Genomic DNA, 20861 nt, shown 5'->3' on the forward strand with positions numbered 1-20861 from the left:
AATTGCTTTTTGAAGTATCACTCCAAATAAACACAACAGAATTAATCAAAAGTGATGCTGGTCTGTGGATGTTAACCTTGTTCTTAGGTTTACCTCTTTTTTGGGGTGAAGCAACTGTTTGCCATCAAAGTTCCGTTTTACATGTTTGGCCTTCCAATGTCCTCTGCAGTGGACATGTGATATCTAAAAAATAAAAAACTTTTTTTTCTGAAAAAATTATTTCAGTCTTCTGATTACCTTACAAACATTGGGGGATTTAAAAAAAATTTTGATTGGATTTTTTTCCTGGTAGTCAGGAGGATAAATAAACAATGAGTCTACAATGTTATGGCATCTAAACTCCAGTCAGTGCTTTTAATCCCCAAATAATCAGATTTGACCAGATTTTTTGGGACTATTCCAGATAGTCCAAACATACCCATTGACATTTTAATGTCTTTCATGCCTTGTATGTTCCAATATTTATTTTTCTTGATATATTCCGTAATCCGCTCGATGTTGTTTGCTGATCATGTCGGAGAATACAAATCACATTTAAGTTTATGTTTCTGGAGTAGTTTGTGAAATACTGCTGAAACAGGCATAAGCACAGACCCCATTTTACATTATACCATTTCCGTTACCACAGGTAAGATTTTGATCCCAATCTGCAAAAACAGAAGTCACGAGTAATTTCTTGAAGAAGTTGCAAATTTTCAACTTATTTTCACAACTGTAAGTTGCATTTAGCAAAAAGGACATTAGCATTAATTTAGAGGGTTTTTTTTTTCAAATTATTAGATTACATAATGTCATTACAGAAGACAATATATTTTAGAACTTTCTTAACAGCACAAGAGTACAATTCCAAATACATCTAAATCACTTAAATATTGTAGAATAAGAGCTTTATGACAATGTTGAACTCTGGATAAAGTGTGGCATTGCTTATGCTAAAATAAAGGCAATTATAAAACAGAGCGCCCACTGTTGTTGAAGTGGTCACTGCCTGCATTTTAAAACTGACCTCACAGCTGGTTAGTACAAAATAAGAAAGATTTTAATAAAATATTTGTAAAAGTTTATGATCTTGTTCACATCTGCCCACAGCATCTCTCTCATCCACAATTCACACTGCTGGTCTTCAATCCTTAGCTCTGAAATTCAGGCCTGAAACCCATCTTATTCTGCAGCTCCAGGTTTCATTGTTTAATTTTCTCAGATTACTTCTCCATATTCTGGATTCACTCATTGTAATCAGCTCTGCCGCAGCTTAATCCGCTAGCAGCTACATAAATAATAGCAGCAGGCTAATGTGGCTATTGCATAACTGCTAATAGTTACATGGGTAACATACACCATGTACACCTGCCAGGTTAACATTAATGTAAACACTTTAATACTTCAGTGTTGTTGAAACAGGAGCTTTACTGACCTCTTTAAATTCCTCCTAAATTATTGTTCAGCCTTATGAACATTAATTACTTTCGGTGAGAAGCTAGGTGCCTGCCTGCCTGCAGCAGAGCTGTGTGAAGTTATGCATTGGCACTCCAACATGGCACTGTGTGTATTGATACTGAGTATCATAATTCAATATAAATCTTAGTACATATTAACATTTAACTATCATATAAAGAATATCATTATAAATTGCTTGTCTGTCAGATTCTAACAGATAGGTATGCCAATTACAGACTGTAAAAAAAAGGACATAACTACCGTGCACGTATCGGTGGTTTTCAAAGTCCCATTTTGAAGCCTCAAAATAAGTGTTCCCGCCATTGATATCTTGGTTGAAAAAACCTGGATGACGAGGAAAGGTGGGTTTGACCGTGAAAATAACAAGGGTTTACCAAACAGACTCAATGTTTTGTTCAGTATAACTAAAAACAAGTGACTCAGGCCAGGAAATCAGCAGGAAGAATCAAGGGAGATCAAGTCAGAACGCTGTTTTCATATAGGCTTCTATAGGACCAGATGTTAACTTGCAACCTACAGCAATCTGGTGTCTTCCACATAAAATGCAAATTTTTTGCCATTTGTTTTTAGATATTGCCTTTATTTTGTTTACCCTAAAGCTGTTTTATATTGTCTGTGATATCAGTATACAGTAAACCCCCTTATGTCTAACTAATAACATTAAGCAGTTAGCCAAATAACCAATTCAACAATCTGTGCAGAAAATTGTCATAGTGTAATTTTGGTTGCCTACTTGTATTATCACAGATAGGGGGCAGGTATCAATAAGAATTTATTCTTCTTCCTGCTCCTTTTCATGCATGGAAACAGTGTTACTTTAATTGAAAGGAAGGTTGTGTATGGGAATGCATTACTGCTGTACCATGTGTGAAACAAAAAACAAAAAACAAAACAAAAAAAACAATCTCCATATCTAAGTTCCCCCCAATATTTCAAAGAATTGGTTTCAATTTGCACAAAAGTGTTAGTGGAACATAGATAACTGGTAACAGCAATGAATGTGTTTACGTAAGAAAAACATACTGCATAAAGGCATAGAAACAAAATCCAACATTTCTTGGTTCTTATTAAAGTCTCTTCTGTTTGTGTGTGTTCAGCAGAGTTATTAATCACAGCACTGCTGCATAGCTAGTGCACTTTATCACCTCTCAGCAGACTTGGAGTGCAGATGTGCAAACAGCAAGATACTGTAACAACACACTTGTTCAATTAATTGGACCATACTGAAAAAAAATGTTTCACACATCAGCTAAATAGGCACTATGGCTTTTCTTTTCAAAAATGCAAAGGTAAAGTAAATGTAATTTTATCTTTAAATAGTGACTCAGTGCAGTGAGATCAAACCTCTAATCTTTGAGAATTCAAGAACAGTTTGACTTGGCGTACACAATCCAATGAAAAAAGCAGGAACTAACAGTCTGAAGCTAGTTTAATAAATCATTACAACAGCACAGTCCTCAGAGTAAACCAAAGAGCCAATATAGCTTCTCAGTGCAGCACATAAATGGTTTCAGTGCAAAAAGTATTGATATGTGCAAGGATGCCAGTTTAAATTCAAGCTAACACAATGATAAAGGATAATTATAGTACACTACAAGTACTAAGTGGCATCGGCGTAACTTTGTGCTGAACATTGGGGGGGTCAAGATCTCTGTCACAATAAATAAATAAATCTGAGTGAAATCCCAGATGATTAAACATGCAACTATTTTGAAATGAGTAAAGAAAATCAACAGCTTATTTATGCAAGATAATTCATAATTTTATTGGGGGGGTTATAACCCCCCTGGAAATTATGCCCCTTCTAAGTGGCAAATGACCTGTGGTTCAATGGTCAAAACAATTCATTTGTATTACAATTTGCATATTTCTTGTTTTAAAAAACACCTCTTCTGTACTCTTTTTTCTGTTTATAGCAACAAAAAGCAAGGTAGTTAACAAACTTTCTCATGCTTCTATAATTGAGTTTGGGGTTACTCTGTTAATTCTCTCAAAGAAGCATAGAGCAGGGGAAACACATTTGATCTAATCTAGTGTAGCCTCAAGTCCACAGCATGTTTTATGCAACAGAATGAAAAAAAAATGTATTGATTTTTGCAGGTTTAAAAAAGTCCTCCTACAAGCAACCAAATGCTGGATAATTCTGACAGCTAAACTGCGTAAGCAGCGTTCTGGCAGCTAAACAGTGAGGGTTCCTGTTCTATACTTAACATAAAAATCAAAAACGTTTGCAGCTTGTGAATTTTCAAAATCAAATACCCGGTGGATGGAAATTTTGGCTGAAAGTGTAAATAAAGCAGCATGCTTTTGAAGTCCAAATGCCAGCAAGACAGTAAGAAATATGTTTTTAAAAAATGTGTTAATAGGTGTTTTTTCCACCTCCTAACATCTGTTAATGACCACAGAAAAAGATATTGAAAAGTGTGAAACTTCAGTAATAGTAATAAAACACTATAAAAAATGTGTAACAATATGTTGTCACACATTTTACATTTTTAAAGTATGTTGTGTTGTTATGGGTTATTGTGTGTATGTATGTTTGTCGCACAACTGTTCAGAGAGGGAGCTCTTTTTTTCCTTTCTCTCAGTCATCTGGTACCACTGCACGTTTCATTTCATACCCAGCAAACACACACACACAAACCATTGTGTGAGGTCTGCATAAAGCATCGGGGGATGAATGCTGCAGCAGGATTAACTCTGCTCTGCTCTCATTAGCTTAATCTTCTACATGAAACACTCACACATACACGGATATAGGGATGCAGCATCTTCATAGTGTAAGCAGCATCCTGGATGTATTTTTGTGTGTCTATCTCCAGTGGCGCACAAAAACACACGCATATTTCCATGTGTTTGAGCTACACAATAGAAAGATGGGAAGATGGGATCATTATTCATATACAAACTCAAGTATATTGAGTGATAGTTTTCTTCACCATATTGTCCAGTGTTGCTGCTCGGAACTGGCTTTGCTGTGCAGTACAGGCCACCTTGACTTTTTCAGCTAATGTGCATTTATTTCTGCTAGGAGCTATATCATAACTCTTATATGTGATAGTTTACATCATCTCTATTTGTTGCAGCTTTTCTTTCTCAGCTGCTTCCTTTTTAGTTTTGGCAGAAATGCAAATCAGTGCTAATCTCAGAGCACGAATTCACAGAAACCCATGCTAATCTCAGAGAGGCGTGTGTTGTCTGTTCCTAGGCACAAACATAATGCATGGAAAAAAGATGTATGTTTCCACACACCTTGTCTACACGTTTTACCTATGACTTTATTTTAAATGTGTATGTGTGCAGTCACCATTGTAAGTGCGTAGCTGTCATTATCTTTGTTTTGGGTTTGGGTATCTGTGTCTTGTATCATGCACATTTTTGTACTTTATTTGGGCTGTCAGATTTTTGGGGGGTGTTCATCTGTGGTTATGTACATGCAAGTATGCTCTATAATTGTGAATTTATGTGTAATTGAGTGTGTGTGTGTGTGTGTGTGTGTGTGTGTGTGTGTGTGTGTGTGTGTGTGTGTGTGTGTGTTGAAACTAGGTCACATCTTCAAATCTTAACACTAGCTCCACATTAGTGTTGCATATTTGGAATCTTAAAGCAGTTGAACGGCCAATAGGGAACAGTGATGAAATGAGCCCAACATGAACCTTCACTCAAACATCACAGCCGCAATGAAATTGAATTTGGAGCATACAGAGAATAAAGTTCACTGACTCATGTGAACAGAAAAAAAATGTGAAGGAAAAAGTTTGCACCCACTATTTTTGTCCCTCAATAGTATACAAACATTAAATGCACATTCTTGCTTTTCCAGATGATGTTTTTCCGGAGGTGCAAGCATCTGCCATTACTCATTTAAAGTAAAAAGCATGACTTTAAAATTGTTGCTAGTCATAGTTTAATCCTGCTGAGAAGTTTAATGTTGATGCTGTGTCATGCTCGCTTACTGACATATCCCTGTCTTCGCATTAAGGATTTCTCCCTAAGCCAAAGTTGGAGGCTCGTATATTAAATGCAAAACAGTAATGGAGACAAGAATGGGCTTTAACCCTCAATGTACCAGAACTCAGAATTACAAAAACAAATGTGTAGCACTGGCAAAAAGGCATAGTTGTGTTTATTCATTTAACTGAATTAATGAAATGATAACTATCCATTTCAACCATCTGGTGATTCCACACAATATAAAAACAACAGCAAGATAGATAGCGGGATAGTATTGAGAAAATTCCCTCAAGTCATTTAAATCAAATGTCTTCCTTCATCTTCTTGTAGACAGAAAATTGATTTCTTTCTCTTTGTCCTCCATTATCTTCCTTTCCTTCAATCAATTGTTTCCTCCTGTTGCTTCTGTGCATCTCATCTGTCATCTAAATGCCAGACATTTCTTCACCTCCTTCTTTCTCCCCCTTGTCCCTCCTCCTCATTGTCTCGTTATGAATGTTCTCCTTTTTCTTTCTCAGACTTACTTTTCTCAGTCTCTCCTTTTCCTTTTTGTCTCTTTTCCCTTATAGTTTCCCAGTTTTCCCTTTGAGTAATTTACCTGACATCATTTTTCCTGTCATTTTATCTAATCTAGCCAAATGACATATGTCATGTTGAAATGCTTCTGTGCTTCCTCATCCCTTTTTTCCAAAAGTTTCTCCCCTCTAAATATTTTTACCCATTTTTCTTCCTTTCCCGCCTACGCCTAAGTGTTTTCTCCTCTATTCTCCAAACATGTCTTAGCTGTTTAAGTATCTGATGCAACAGAAAGCAACAGCACCCACTGCTGCTTCAATCCTACAATGCAACAACAAACCATACTCCCTTGACATCTAATGTCATGCAAAGAGGAAGGCAGCTGCTGCGCTCTTCCCTCAGTGGTACATGCATAATATCTGATTTAACTATCCTGATGAGTCTGAACATGTTTTTCTCCAAGCATAAATCTGCATAAAACGAGTTCACCTGGGAAGCTGCAGTCATTTTTTTCTAATGTCCAGCTAAATATGAAAAATTGGCTAAATAATGCTAACATATTTGACTCTAATAGTATCAAATGATTTAAACTGACATTTAAAATTTTTAACTTAAAATTATGTTTTTTTTGTTTTTTGTTTGAGTTAGTGAAAGATGGCATACTTTATGAATTTATGATGCTAGTTTAATTTGAAACAATTGTTTAAAATATGCTTAAGATTTACAGGTTAAATGATCAAAGTTTGTATTCTAAAACACACAGTGTTTCAGGTATGAAAAAGCACAACTTCATCTGTACAGAGAAAAACACAAAAGAATGCAAGACTATTAGCACTTGGAGAAGAATGCAAAGTACCACATCACAGCCTATCTTAAAAAACTAGACTACTAGCTTAAAAGTCAAAAGAGAAATACAGTGGACAAACCACTCTTTTTACACCATTAGCATTGGTAGTGTGTCATGTCACTCACATGACGGAAAGGAAATGTTTTCTGATGCTGTAGATTCAAACAACTAACAGGGCTATACTGAAATGTACAACTTTATAATCGAGCTGTCAGTAACTGTGCTTTTAAAAAAAGTAATGTTCACAAAGTGGCAGCACGGTGGTTAGCACTGTTGCCGCACAGCAAGAAGGTCCTGATTTCAATCCCACCATCAGGCCGGGGTCTTTCTGTGTGGAGTTTGCATGTTCTCTCCGTGTTTTCGTGGGTTCTCCCCAGGTACGCCGGCTTCCTACCACCGTCCAAAGACATGGAGCTTGTGGGGATAGGTTAATTGATTAATCCAAATTGCCCATAGGTGTGAATGTGAGTGCAAATGGTTGTCTGTGTGTTAGCCCTGCGACAGACTGGCTCCTGGCACTAGAAGAGAGGAGGGTCGATACAGAAGGGAAGAATGTGGTATAGAATGAAGCCTTTTCTTAAAATATCAACTGATCTCATCTAATGAAATGATAAATACAAAAAAATGTTTCTGCAACTGTTTCTGTGGCAGCAGGGTTGCTGTAAGCTTCGGAACATTGAAATGAAACCAAGTGAAATCAACAGCTGTCTGGAATCATCAAGTGGGAAATCAAACACAAATCGTTTTGTGTCATCACTTTAAGCTCTTGAGCTGTATAACATAGATTTCTGTATCTGTAAAATAGATGTGAGTTCATGTACAGTATGCGGTATTGTTATGAATATGGGAACTGAACTCCTTAGTAGATAAAAGAACACTTGTCATACAAAAAGTTGTATTTAATATGAGATAGACAGGAGTGTTTGATTTGTCATATTGCTGTACTGTGCTGTTTATTAAAGTGGCACAGTATTACACAGTTTGACCATTTTTTTATAGCTGAAAATTGAATGAAAATCAACCTTAACTCAACCTCTACACCCATGAACAACATTTACTGTAACAATGTGTCTTTTCTACTGAAAGGAATGAAATCAAATCAGATCAAGGATGTGAAAGAGAGACTCCCAGTGGACGCCCAGTCTGTAACAGCAGGCTTCCACATAAAAGGAACCGCCACAGGGTAATTCCCCTGTTTGATGGTACACTTGGTGAGCTAGCCAACCAACAGTGGGAAAATAAATACATGCGACAATCTGTGCTATTTCTACCACCTTCTTTGCATTCAGATCATTAGTAATTTTCTTTTTTGCATTTATGCCCCTTCAACTAATTTTCAAATGTAGAAATTATCCTTTATTGTTCTGACCACTTTCTTCTCATCTATTTCACACTTACTGCTATTTTTTCTTATATTTTTGTCATTTCTAAACGAAATATCTAGTTTGCATCTTGTGGACAAACAGTAGCAAAATTAATTCAATCTTACCTCACTGTTCTTTGATTTTCTCTTAGTATATTGCATGAGTTGGAAATTAATTCTGAAACATCCCAAAGAAGTAGTCCGTTGATGCTCAGAGATAAAACCCCAACCCTAACCCAAACGCCAGGTGGTAATTAAACTTCAATAATATTTTTAAATCATTTACAATTAACAAACCAATAAGCCAGCATATGGTTCATCTAAAAAGAAGCAAATGTGATTGAGACACGTTAGAGCACATTTCTTGTTAACACCCCTTGTTATGGACATTAAACCCTCTTGTTAAGGTTTTTGTTCCTCGTCAGGTGACTATCAGTTTTCAAAGAACTGCTGACCATGAAAATTCCAACAGATATTTGCATTTTGGAGCACCTCTGGCCTATTCCTTTGATCACTTTACATTTTTTCATCATTCAGCGCACTGACTTGTGTGCTGTCACACATCGACTCTTTCCTTAGACTTATATTAATCATTGTTAGGGAATGATCAGCAGTATTCAAATAGTAAGTCTCTACTTATTTTACTACAAAGGAACAGTTAACTAGTGAAACCTAAATCCACTTATCCTATGAGGTTGTGCATGTTCTCCACATAGAAAGGCCCCAGCCTGATGGGGGAGCTTAACTCAGGACCTTCTTGCTGTGAGGCAACAGTGCTAAATGCCACTGTGCTGCCCCTTCATAGACATCCTTCTAAAATAAAAAAAAATGTTATTTCAAAAAAAGTCAGGACCTGTCTGATGATTTTATCAGTGAATATCAAATGCTCGCTGTTCAGATTTGATTGAGGGCTAATGTGGTTGAGGGCACTAATGGTGCATTTTATTTATGGAAATGATAAGAAATGAATGGAAACTGGGACCAAAAACAAATCAGATTCTATAATTACATGATGGGAAGAACCACCATAACCTCTTTAAACAGCTGGGGTTTATTTAAACAAGACTCACAGTGTCTAAAGAATGAGTTAAAACACTCTATGGTCTCTTTACCCAAATTTGTAGTGTAATGTTTAGTGCAGTTCTTGAAATGTCAAACATACGTTATAAATTCAGACTTCTCATTATAAATTCCTTGTGCAGTGTTCGCTCATATTCCTCACCTTGATCACTGAGCGTCAGTTAGAGTTCACTTGCATCTTCCAGTCACATAATATGCAGCACTCTTTAGAGCACTTTTCTCAATCCTTGCAAAAAATGTCACAACATAATATATTACTCATGAGCAGTGTCCCTAACTTTCAGCCCTATGTATGAGACATTAAACATTGATTACAATGCTGACAAAACAGATACTTATATTTAGTAGTTTACTGAGACATTACTAATATTAACGTTATTATTATTATTATTATTATTATTATTATTATTGTTGTTGTTGTTGTTGTTGTTGTTGTTATTATTGTTGTTGTTGTTGTTGTTGTTTTTGTTGGTGGTTTTTTTTAGCATTACCATATATAAATGGATATCAAGACTACCCACCTATACTACCTCATAAACAAGATTATGAATTAGAATAAAAGAGATGACATATTAAAAGAATTTTTTTTTCTTTTTTCAATAAAAGGTAAGACTTTTCTAAACTGTATGGTTTCAGTTTTTTTTTTATCATTCCACTACTTTTTAGGGATTCCTGCATTGATTTTTAGCTCATAAAAAATCAAAATGTTCCAGCCTGACACTAAGCTTTAAAAATGATATACCCACTTGGAAAAGCACCTTGTGCATTCTCTTCTTTCAGTTCTTATATAGGTTGCATGTAAAGATCATGAATTTGTGAATGTAACAGGCAATGATAAGTTTGCTAACTTATTTATGAAGACTGACACTGAGAGCAAGGGTTAACTTTCACAAAAGCTGCAAAAAAACTCAAAATGTTGCAACTTTTACAACAAAAAAATAAATAGATGCTAAAAAACAAAAAACAAAAAATAAAATAATAAATTATGGATTCCAATCCATTCGAGGAAGTTAAAAGTAAATCAGACAGCACAAGTGTCTTGTCAATGACAGTATGTGCAGATGTGAAAGCTCTAACAGAACACATGATGTTCCTCATGCTCCAAATAGCATCAAGCAGAAAGACAGTTAGAAGGAGAGGGGGATTTTTTTTTCTCCTCGCAGCAATGGCAGACAACTCTTGAATGCTGTTCTTCCCCCGCGGTAGATCAAAGTTGGAACAGAAAAGAGACAGTTCCCTTTTCTTCTGCTATGCTGCTGATCTCTCTCTGACTCTGTACATTTGGATGGCTTCCTGTGCTTGTGTTGTGTGTTGTGCATTAAAACTATGCAAGTCAATGTCAGTTGTAAGTGAATCTAGCTGTCATGTTTTTAATAGTCAGCTAAATTTAAAGGTGGACGGGGTGGCATGTGCTGTAGGCCTTGGCTTTAAAAACTTGTGGGCATGTGTGTGTAACTGTAGCTTATATGTACTTCTGGAAGAGGAAGATAGAGATTGAACTGGAGGGTTTAGGAGGATATAATAAGATACTGCTGATGCAGAATTTCATTCTACCTTGCCCCTTTGTCCTCTAAACAACTTGCTCTCCTTCAGGTTTAAAGTGAAATATTTATACTTCTGTAGTGCACATTCCATAGCAGCACTGTGTCTAAATGCTGTCTGTGCACTGCTTGGCATATCAAGAACCTTAATCTAATGACAACCTAAAACGTCATTTTGAAATAGCATTACAACCTTATTTTTGACATGTAAGCAAATACATAAATAGATATTTAGAATGGTATTTATGCTTTATGTTCATGTCAAAATCCTCCAGTTCCTTAAATGATTTGTCTTGTCCAATCTTTTCAGTTGTCATGAAGCTCAAACCTAGGATGGAGAATTCACGACTAACAGGTTGTGAACAAGCCCAGATACATTGAGGATAGGAATTTAACATGAAAAGATCTACAAAAAGTTTAAGATCACTTACTGAAAGGATGCTATAGAAATACACTAGAAGTAGCTAAACAGCACCAGGATGACTGACAAACAGGCAAGGTACTAATTCCAACATCAAATAGCACTTTAAACTAATTGCAGAGGAACTGTGTTAAATGCTGGTTTCATTTCAGGGTTTGTTTGTTTTTTTCATGTACAATGTTGTTCCTTTCACATTTTAAATCATCCAACATTTTTCCTGTAAATGACCTTTTACACAGATTGTCATTACCAGAGGGTGCAGGTCCTCTTGTGGTCTTGCTAGAAATAATGTACATTCTGAAATTATAAAATAATGAAATATAGGATTTTAGTGTTTAATTTTATGATATTTTCAGTGGATAACTGGTCTACATGGGAATCAGGCCACTTTAGCCCCAAGGTCTGTTTCTTTAGTACCCTACAATGGAAATTAATACAGACTGTATCTTTGGTTGAAGTCTTCCTTTATTTAATAATATTATTCTTAATTCCTGCACAGAGATTACATTAAACTGGCCTCTCCAGTCTGACACACAGGTCATTGGTTAGTGATGCTTGGAATGTTTTTCCCAATTCTGTCATGGGTGTCTACCAGCCAATCAACCTCCCGACCCAGAGAATTCTGTGTGGAAGCAAATTACCAATTTTGTTTTCAGAGTGTGCTGAGTCAACTGGTTGCGTTATATATATGTATAAAAAAAGCACCTCTTTTGTTCCCTATTTCTCTTTTCTTGTGAGCTGCCCTGTTCGGATCAGCCTTCTCAAGTAACTATCCTGGCAAGTGGCCTTTTCTGTAGTCAGCTAGAAGTTATGGAGAGGGTTTAAAAGAAGCAGAAACAACATTCACTGGTATTATATAGAGTCATTTTGGAATTCCAATGCTACTTTAATTTCTTGAAGATGAGAATTATATGCATTACTAGGTAATAGTAGGTAATGCAGTAACACTGAATATTGGGATTTTTGGCAAACCTAAATAACTATAGGTCTACTCCCAGAACGTCCACAAAAACTGGGCCAACATATTTCATTCATTTGGAATATAGTAGACACGAATCAGACTTTAAATAGGAAAAATACTTAAACTGTGACTAGTTAACTCTAACAAATCAAAAAGAAAAAGAAACAATTTCAGGCCATTTCCTATGTTAATTTTCCAGAAAGGGATGCTTTTAGGAACACCACATATAACTGAAGCTAACTGATAGTGGCCTAATTACATTATTTTAATCTATGTATTCATACACAAACATAGATTAAAAATAGTACATTAATTATGTTATCATTATTACATTATCACATAATGTTCACTTTTTCTTTTGCTTGCTCCATTTAGAGGTCAGCACACTGAATCACCTGCATCCATCTTGCCCCACCATAGTCACACCGCTCCTCGGTATAACCTTCTTCACTACACCCACTCACAACATCTTTAACTTTGTCTCTAAACCATGCAAACTATACTAATTTCTAATCTTGTCCTTCCAGTCACTCCCAGTGAAAAACTCAGCATCTTCCACCATGCCACTTCCAGTTCTGCCTCCTTTTTTAACCAGCACCACTATTTCCAAGCCATACATAAACAGGTCTTACTTTTATCTTGAAATCGCAATGTTCATACTTTTCATAAAACACATGGTTTCATGATCAGTTTTAAAATTAAAGCAAAACAAAGCAGCAGAAAGAAGCAGAAAACATTACACATGGATATCCAGTCAGTGATATAAGGTTAGAAAGATCTGGGGGAAGAGAGAGGAAGGAATTAAATATCCACCCACACACGGCTGTAGTACCAGTGACTGAAACAGAAAGAGAGATTGAGGGAAAAGTATATGAAACAGGAAACAAGTGATGAAAGAAAACCAAAGGAATGAGAAAAAGGAGTGCTGAGGGTAGAGAGATGGGAGAGAAAAAAGAAAATAGAGATTTAACACCTAAGTTTAGCTACTAAATGTATCTTGTGAGTTCAGCCAAAGACATGGCAGTCACAATATCTGATATCATGGGTGGAATAACGCAGGGATTCTTTTATTTAAAATATTGCTTCCAGTAGTATATATTTATGGCTGGCAGTGAATAAATAAAAGAAAAAGGGAAAGAAAAAAGAAAGAAACTAAGAAAGAGATGACACACACACATTATCAAAATAAACTCACCAAAAAAACAACAACTTAAAAACAGATTCTAAGACCATCTGCAATTATAGTATAAATTGCTCCAAAGTACACGTCCAATAGGCCGCCACATTATTCCTAAACTCACACATTCCTAAACTGTGCAAACTCCACCTTCAGATGGGCAGGACACCCAAATCTCAGCTTATTCTTCCTGGTTAGCCAGCTGGGCAACTTAGATTGAGCAAAAAGAAAACTAACCAAGACTGCAAATGTCTTCCTTCTATAAACTGGTCCAAAAACAAAGATATCAAAATAAAAAAACCTCTCCAAACTTACCACACAGAAACTGAAGTTCTAAAACAGTCTTCTGTCTGGAACATTACAACCTGAATCTGGATAAGTTCTAGAAAACAGAAAATGGACCAAAAAGCCAACCAAACAGTGCTTGCTCATAGGGACTCGTTTAATTGATGGGCTTTTCTCTGTATTCCTTACAATATAAAATGTATTTAGGTGACTGCTGTTGTGATTTGGTGCTATATAAATAAAACTGAATTGAATTATTATTCATTCCTCTGTTTCTAGTGCTCAGTGTTTTCATGTTTGCATCGCTCAGTCTTGTCTTTTTGTTAGTGCCTTTGTTCGTCTTTGTTCCCCTGTCTCTGTCAACTTGTTAACTGCTCTTTGGTGATTGTCTGTTATTTCTTATTTTACCTTTGTTAGTCTACTCATCTGTATTGCTCTGGTTCCTTCACGTGATTTGTGATTCTGTGCACTGCCCTCATTATTGTCTTGTCTTTTCCTTTGTCTAAGTGTCTGTTTTGCTTGTTATTGCTACCATGTGTTCCATTTTTTTGTGATAATTTTGGATTCTTTTGTTTGTTTGATTGTTTGTTTTCAGGCAATAAAAACTCTTTTTTTTCCAATTCAATTTGGGTAGAGTATTTAATAGAATTGTATTAACATGTTTTAAAATACTAGAAACCAACATTTGCACATAAGAAAATTTAAATCATTTAGTATATCACATAAAAAATGACAGCATTATGTCTATAATTTTAAAGTTTAAAGTTTAAATAAGATGACATGTCCCAATCAGTCCAGCAGCTATTAGTCACATCAGATAACAGGTTGATGTTAAATTATTTATTTTTCAGGGATAACCATTTTGGATGCACCTTTATCATCACTGTCACATCACTTGGTAAGCACTCTCACGTTAAACTGTGCTGTTTTCTCTCTGGTGAGATGATATGATAACACTGCTATCAGTCTTGCTGTAGCCAAAGAGATAAGTAAGATGGTATGATGAGCCTTGTTGATCCCTTAGGCAAAAGTGGGTCACTTCAGCTGCAAATATAGCCCCTCAAAATAAATGCAATGACATGTTTAAGAATGCTGCACCCTGGATTCTTTTTAATGATAATTTGCATTGATTTTTAGAGATTTTTTTTCCACTTCTACACTGTAAATCCAACTTAAAAAACTTACTGATTATAGCACTAACAATGTAGACAAGCCATTTTAGGTCTCTGGTGGCGAGTGCCAATTCTTGCTGAGTCTTCTGATGTAGACAGCAATATCAGAATAGCAGAAAATCGATATCCAGTTGAAGACTTATTGTTCTGGCTGTTAGGATGTCTATAAATGAAGGTAACAGTAAAAAAGTTAACAAAAACCGTGACTGATGTCAGACAATAAGTGGCTGAATTTGTCAATAATGAATTAAATAGTGAAATAGGGGGAAAAAAGTAACTTTCTGGCACAACTTCACCTACTTGCACGGTGCATGGAGAAGAGCATTGGTCTGAAAAAAAAAACCCCACATTTTCCCAGGGCTATATGGAGTCCTGTGAGAGCGGGAGAGGGTGTAGGATCACCTTTAGCAACAATAACCTGAAGCAATAAGTTGCTGTACAACTTTATTAGTCTCTGTTGTGGAGAAATCTTACCTCAGTTTACTGAGGATTGAGGACATACATTTATGTAGCTCTTAAGGTCTGCTACAGCCTTTCAATTGGGTTGAGATCTGGTCCAGATCTTGGACTGATTTTCTTTTTAGCCAATCAGTTGTAGATTTGCTGTGTACTTTAGATCCTGTTGCCTTGCTGAACATGTTACCAGTTTCAGCCAAGCTTTAGATGCCAGACATATGGGCTCAGATTTGAGTCTTTGTTATACAGAGGAGTCCATGCTCAGGTCAATGACTCCAAAGTCTAAATGACTGTAAAACAAGTTCAATTCCTCACCCCCACACCACAGTGCTCGACAATTAGCATGAAATATTGATGGTGATGTGCTGTGATTGGTTTTTTTAAACGTGGCACTGTGCACTATTGCCAGAGATCTCCACATCTATCTAAAGGACATTGTTCTAGATGTCTTATGGTTTGTTCAGAAGCCACTTTACAAACATAAGCCATTATATGCTGTCTTTTTAGTGAGAGGAGACTTTCTCTTGGCAGCCCTTCCAAATAAGCCATGCATGTTTTAGTCCTATTAGTCTAATTTTATTGTCATGAACTCTTATCATGCTAACTGAAGCCTTTGGAGTCTGACTTTGGGTTTTTTGCAATTTCTCTGAGCATTGCATGGTCTGACCTAGTGGTAATTATGCCTCAACCTCCATTTCTTTGAAGTGTGTCATTGTTCACCTGCATTCTGAGGAAGCAATACAAAGAAGCAAACAGCGCAAACTTCTGCTTTTATAGACATTGTTGAATTGGCTAATGATCAGTTAATCCAGTGTATTTGACTAGCAGCACTTTTCTGCTACTTACCCTCAGTAAGGGTAAGGGAAAAAGTAAGAGTGCAGTTAATTTTTACAGGACTACATGTGAAAACTTTCTTTTCACATGTCTGTTATTTCATTAACAAATACCAAAGCTAGCATAATAATTACAACAGAAATTACAATAGTAGCACCATAGAAAAATCAATACATTTCAAAAATATATTTTAGTCTAGCTATTTAAGTTTGCTTATATCAAACAGGTCCTTAAACTGACTGTGAAAGAAATGAGTTCTAAAAGAAATAAAATATGAACAAAGTCATATCAGTCATTTATTTTTAACACCAAAAATACCCCATGTAAGCACTGATAAAACAACATAGAAATATTATAATTCCTTACTGTTGGTTTAAAAAGAGATTTCTGTACTATGTAAAAAATAATTAGGATGTTTAAATATAGACTCCTACAAAAGCCAAATCACATTTTACACATACTTAAAACAGCTCTAGCTTCTTTTTTTTTAAAGTTCTACTTTATAATAAAATGTCATTAGCTGTTGACACCATGTCCTGACTGAGGCATTTCTGAAAAATACAAAATAAAGATACAGCTCTGCTATCACTTCAGACATAAATGAAGACAGAAAACTAAAATGCAGCGATGTTTGTAAGATTACTAAAGTTGGTCTAGCTGGCATATAATGGTGTGCTACGTGGTGGCTAGCTACAGAGCTATGGTTAGGATAATATAAAAACTTGAGCACAGTGAAGCTGGAGGATGAACGCTAACGTTTTTCCCGTCGATAAAAGTTAACATGAGGGTTCCTGATAATTAGAGACAAATGCAATCGCATGACAAAGATGCTGTAAATGGACCAAACTTTAATCAGCAGAACAACTGAGATTATCTATCCACATCCACGATCATTCATATACTGCTGCATGTTATGCATTGCAATCTCTGATTTTTAGCTTCATGTAGCCATTCCAAATGTTTGTTAGCCTCAGAGTGATTCTTTTCTGACCCAATCAAATATCACAAGACAGTAATCACTGACTGTTTTTAGGGGCTTGTTCAGATTAAACAGAGCAAGATACAAAGCATTAAAACACGTTAAAAAGACAACAGCCTTATTAAACGCAGAGTAGTTTGGACCCAGAAGCAGGGTTCATATGTCATCATTGAAAGTAGATTGGAAATGTATTTCTGTTTGACTAAGGTGGTGCAATGTTATCAGTATGATTTTATATAGGAGAAGGTTTTTATGTCAAGTATCATCAACTGCACTATTACATAAATCCTGTGTTTGCTGTGATCTGTTATTTCTGTACAGGGACATTAGATTATAACCCTTCTCTTTAAAGGCTAACGTAGCCCATTCTTCATGCTATTTAACCTGTTCTTCTTTTGAGATCAGCTTTAACCTCCTAGGACCTGGCGTCCACATAAATGGACATCACATTTTGGGTTATTTAGACCAAAATACTAAATTTTGCTCTACAAGGGCCTGATATCCACTTATGAGGACATTATACTGCTACTGATCTATCAAAATTTTAAACAAATATCCTCATATGTGGCTCTCATTTTTCTTAGAAACAAAAATCAGGTAAAAAGAAAAATCTGGTAATTCTTTGTTTTTACATTCATCGGGTTCCAATATGCCCAAATATCAAAGAGAAATTAAAAATGCACGCCATGGAAGAGTTCGGGTCTTAGGAGGTCAAACAGACTGATTTCCCTCTCGATCTGCATTCCTTTTGATATGCATTCAGTCTTATTTTTTCCCTAGTTAAAAGGCCTTTCAGTCACATGAGTAATTGTAAATGACCTAGGAATCCAATATCTGTTCACAACTTTATCCCCACATTCACCTGCCAGATTCATTATTTTGTAACAGAAATATGATGGTCAGAATGAAAAGGGGCCTTCTAAAGTGACAGTTGTTTGCTGCCAACTTGACTCTTAATGCAGGACAGCATTAATTTATCTAGTAAAATAGCCTAAAAGTGACTTTTTTTTTCTTTGTCAAAAACCTTCACAGTCTAAGTTAAACTGGAATGGATAAAATGCTTTTGTAGTATATATTTTACATTACAAATCCAGCACGTCACAATATAATTAAAATTCACACAGTCACACAAAATTATAGAGAGATTTATTCTACGCACTTAAAGCTTCCCAGTGATGGATGCCTTGAAGGCAATTTCGGCTTCAGAAATCCCAAGGACACTTTGACATGTAACAGCTCTACCTTCTACACATACAAAAAAGTACACCCCACGCTAGAAATCAGCAACAGCTTTCTTAACACTGGTTACACTGATGTGCACTTCCAAACTGTTTTCAAATCCTAATGTACAGTATAAATATAATGAGTTGATTTATTCATGTATTGGACTGAATTCAGTTGATTTCACAATTTTCTGGCCATTGTAAAAGTATTGTGTTTTCACCAAGCCTAACAAATTTTACCAAAGTACTTTGCTTTTTTTTTTATCCCCAAACAACTTGATCACAGTAGTACTCTAGAGGTAATACCATGCTTTACAAAGAAACAATAAAGCAAGATATGGTTTGTATACTACTTAGTCCAACCAGCTCTGAGATGGCTTTTTGAAAAAAAGAAAAGTATTTGTTGTGTAGAGGGATATAATACTCCACTGTAGTCTGACTTTGGGATTTTGTTAATGCAGGGACATTTTATGCTCCTTCAGTCTCTTTTTAGCAAATTGAAATGGTCACAGAGTCACGCTAAAATGTGTTCTTGTAGTGTGCGAACATGCCTGCGCTCCGAAATGTGCAGGAGGATTATTTTATCTATATATCCAGCAAACCTGATGGTTTGATAGATGATTGGTTTGAGTTCGAGTGGGATATGTCTGCAAGCTAATGGCAATTTCCCACCGCAGTAACACATCTAGTTTGCAGTATATATGTCCACAGCTGCAGGAGTTCGGCGAGAGTTTCACTGTGGAACTGATAATTTCACTGCATCAGGCACAATTATAATATGCAGATTAGAGATGAAAATGTCCTCGCATGAAAATAATACAGAGGCTCAGCAGCTCGGGAGTATATTTAGGTTCCAGAACACACACATGCACGAACCAATTCTGAAAGAGTTTTAGAATAAAAGTAGGTGGGAGGATGGATTACAGTTTCACACTATCTCAATTTAACACATCTGATTCTTTTAAATATCCCAGTAAGATCTAGTTTTAGCAAACTGTTCTGGTTCTGAAACAAAGACTTTGAATATGCTTTATTTCCTTTTTTTAAAAGCAAAATCCCACAAAATACATACTAATAGTTGAAGATTCTTAAGGTTAATTTTCATGATCATATCTACAGTATCCAAACTCCCATGTTATGCCTAACTATATATTTATCCATGTGCTTAACCCTAACTAACATAAGTTGGAATATTTTTAATTAAAAACTCTTTCTAAATACTTGACTTCAAATGTATTTGAAAACTGTGTAACAACCTGCATTTTGTTAAAGATCCCTTTTAAATATCAACAACAGCAAGTTTACCTCAAATTTAAAAGGAACAGCTTTGTATCACATTTCTGTCTTTTGCTGCTTTACTCTATAAAGCTGTATAAATCAGTATAATAACTACTCGTTCTGTGACAGTTGATCACATGTCAGGCATATTTACACGTGTTTTTCGAATATACCTTCATGATGCTGTTTCTTCTTGGATTAATAGTGTATATATCATTTATTAATGCAATTTGCACTACTCTCTTATTTATCAGTCTTATTTTTGCTTAGTTTTTTTTTCTTTTCTTTGTTGTTTTTGTATTACTGTTGTATACATACATTTTCTCCCAGTATAACTCCTGTGGCACTTTAACTTTGTTAAATGTTTGTTGTTTATTGTAGACTGTACTATTTTTATTTTGCATATATCCCAAGTATCTATCTATTTGTCTATCTATCTTTGAGTCACGATATAGACCAGCTTATTGAGCTTATTTGAACAGATTGTGTGTAAAGCTTTAATGGACCTTTTAACCAATCTTTTTGTTCACATTTTATCAGGGTATTTTTTAGTGGTTGGCAATCAGCCAGTGTGGTTTACAAGCAGTAATAAACAGCTGGACAATTTTTTGGTTTGCTGGCTGAGGACGGGTACAACAGGGATTGAAGAACACTCAGTGGGATTGAAAGCACACAAGGGAATTTAAATGCAAAAAAGGGCACATACCAATTTCTCGTTGGAGGACGGAAATTTCTGTTATACATCATTATTATTGGTGAAGCAATCCCTTCATCAGACCCACTTGTTTGCAATTCATACTAGGCATACTAAACATTTCATTGTTCTCCTGTTGCTGTAAGATGTGATGAAAGTATTCAGCAAATGGAGTATGCTGTCTGAAAGAAGAAGAAAACATAATCTACTGCGCTAGAACAGAGGGGGATGTTTGCCTTGATATTCCCGAGTTCTCTCTTGTTTTGAAAGTGACCTTTCTCAGCCTGCAGTGTAATGTTTGGTTCTCTGATGGTCGTTTGATGGCGTTTGAAGTCAGGCTGCTGTAGTATCTGCTGAGTGATTAGACATATTGTTCTGAGAAGGGATATGTGAGGCTCAAGAAGAAAATATGCACACTCATATTTTCCCTCTCTGACACATCTTAAACCGCTTAGGCTTTTTCTCTATATTGACTTTTGCCTACCGCACTCATTTTCCCTCTTGTTAATGTTTGTTTACAATCAAAGCAAGAAAAAAACATCCCAAAATTGCATTAAAAAGAGAACCCTCTGTGAAACTCTCTACAAAGTCTTTGAAGAACATGAGGTAGACAACAAGCTGT

General features: G+C 35.8%; 1 protein-coding gene across 3 annotated transcripts in view; it reads right to left on the bottom strand.

Annotated features, from left to right (window-relative positions):
- Nucleotides 1–20861, bottom strand: part of grip2b (glutamate receptor interacting protein 2b) — a 287364-nt gene that overhangs the window by 152772 nt on the left and 113731 nt on the right. The gene's annotated exons all lie outside the window — the stretch shown is intronic.

Source organism: Mchenga conophoros, linkage group LG5, assembly GCF_057382185.1.
Source record: "Mchenga conophoros isolate Kocher_MC1m ecotype Shallow Benthic linkage group LG5, M_conophoros_male_GT1.1, whole genome shotgun sequence".
Lineage (NCBI taxonomy): Eukaryota > Metazoa > Chordata > Actinopteri > Cichliformes > Cichlidae > Mchenga > Mchenga conophoros.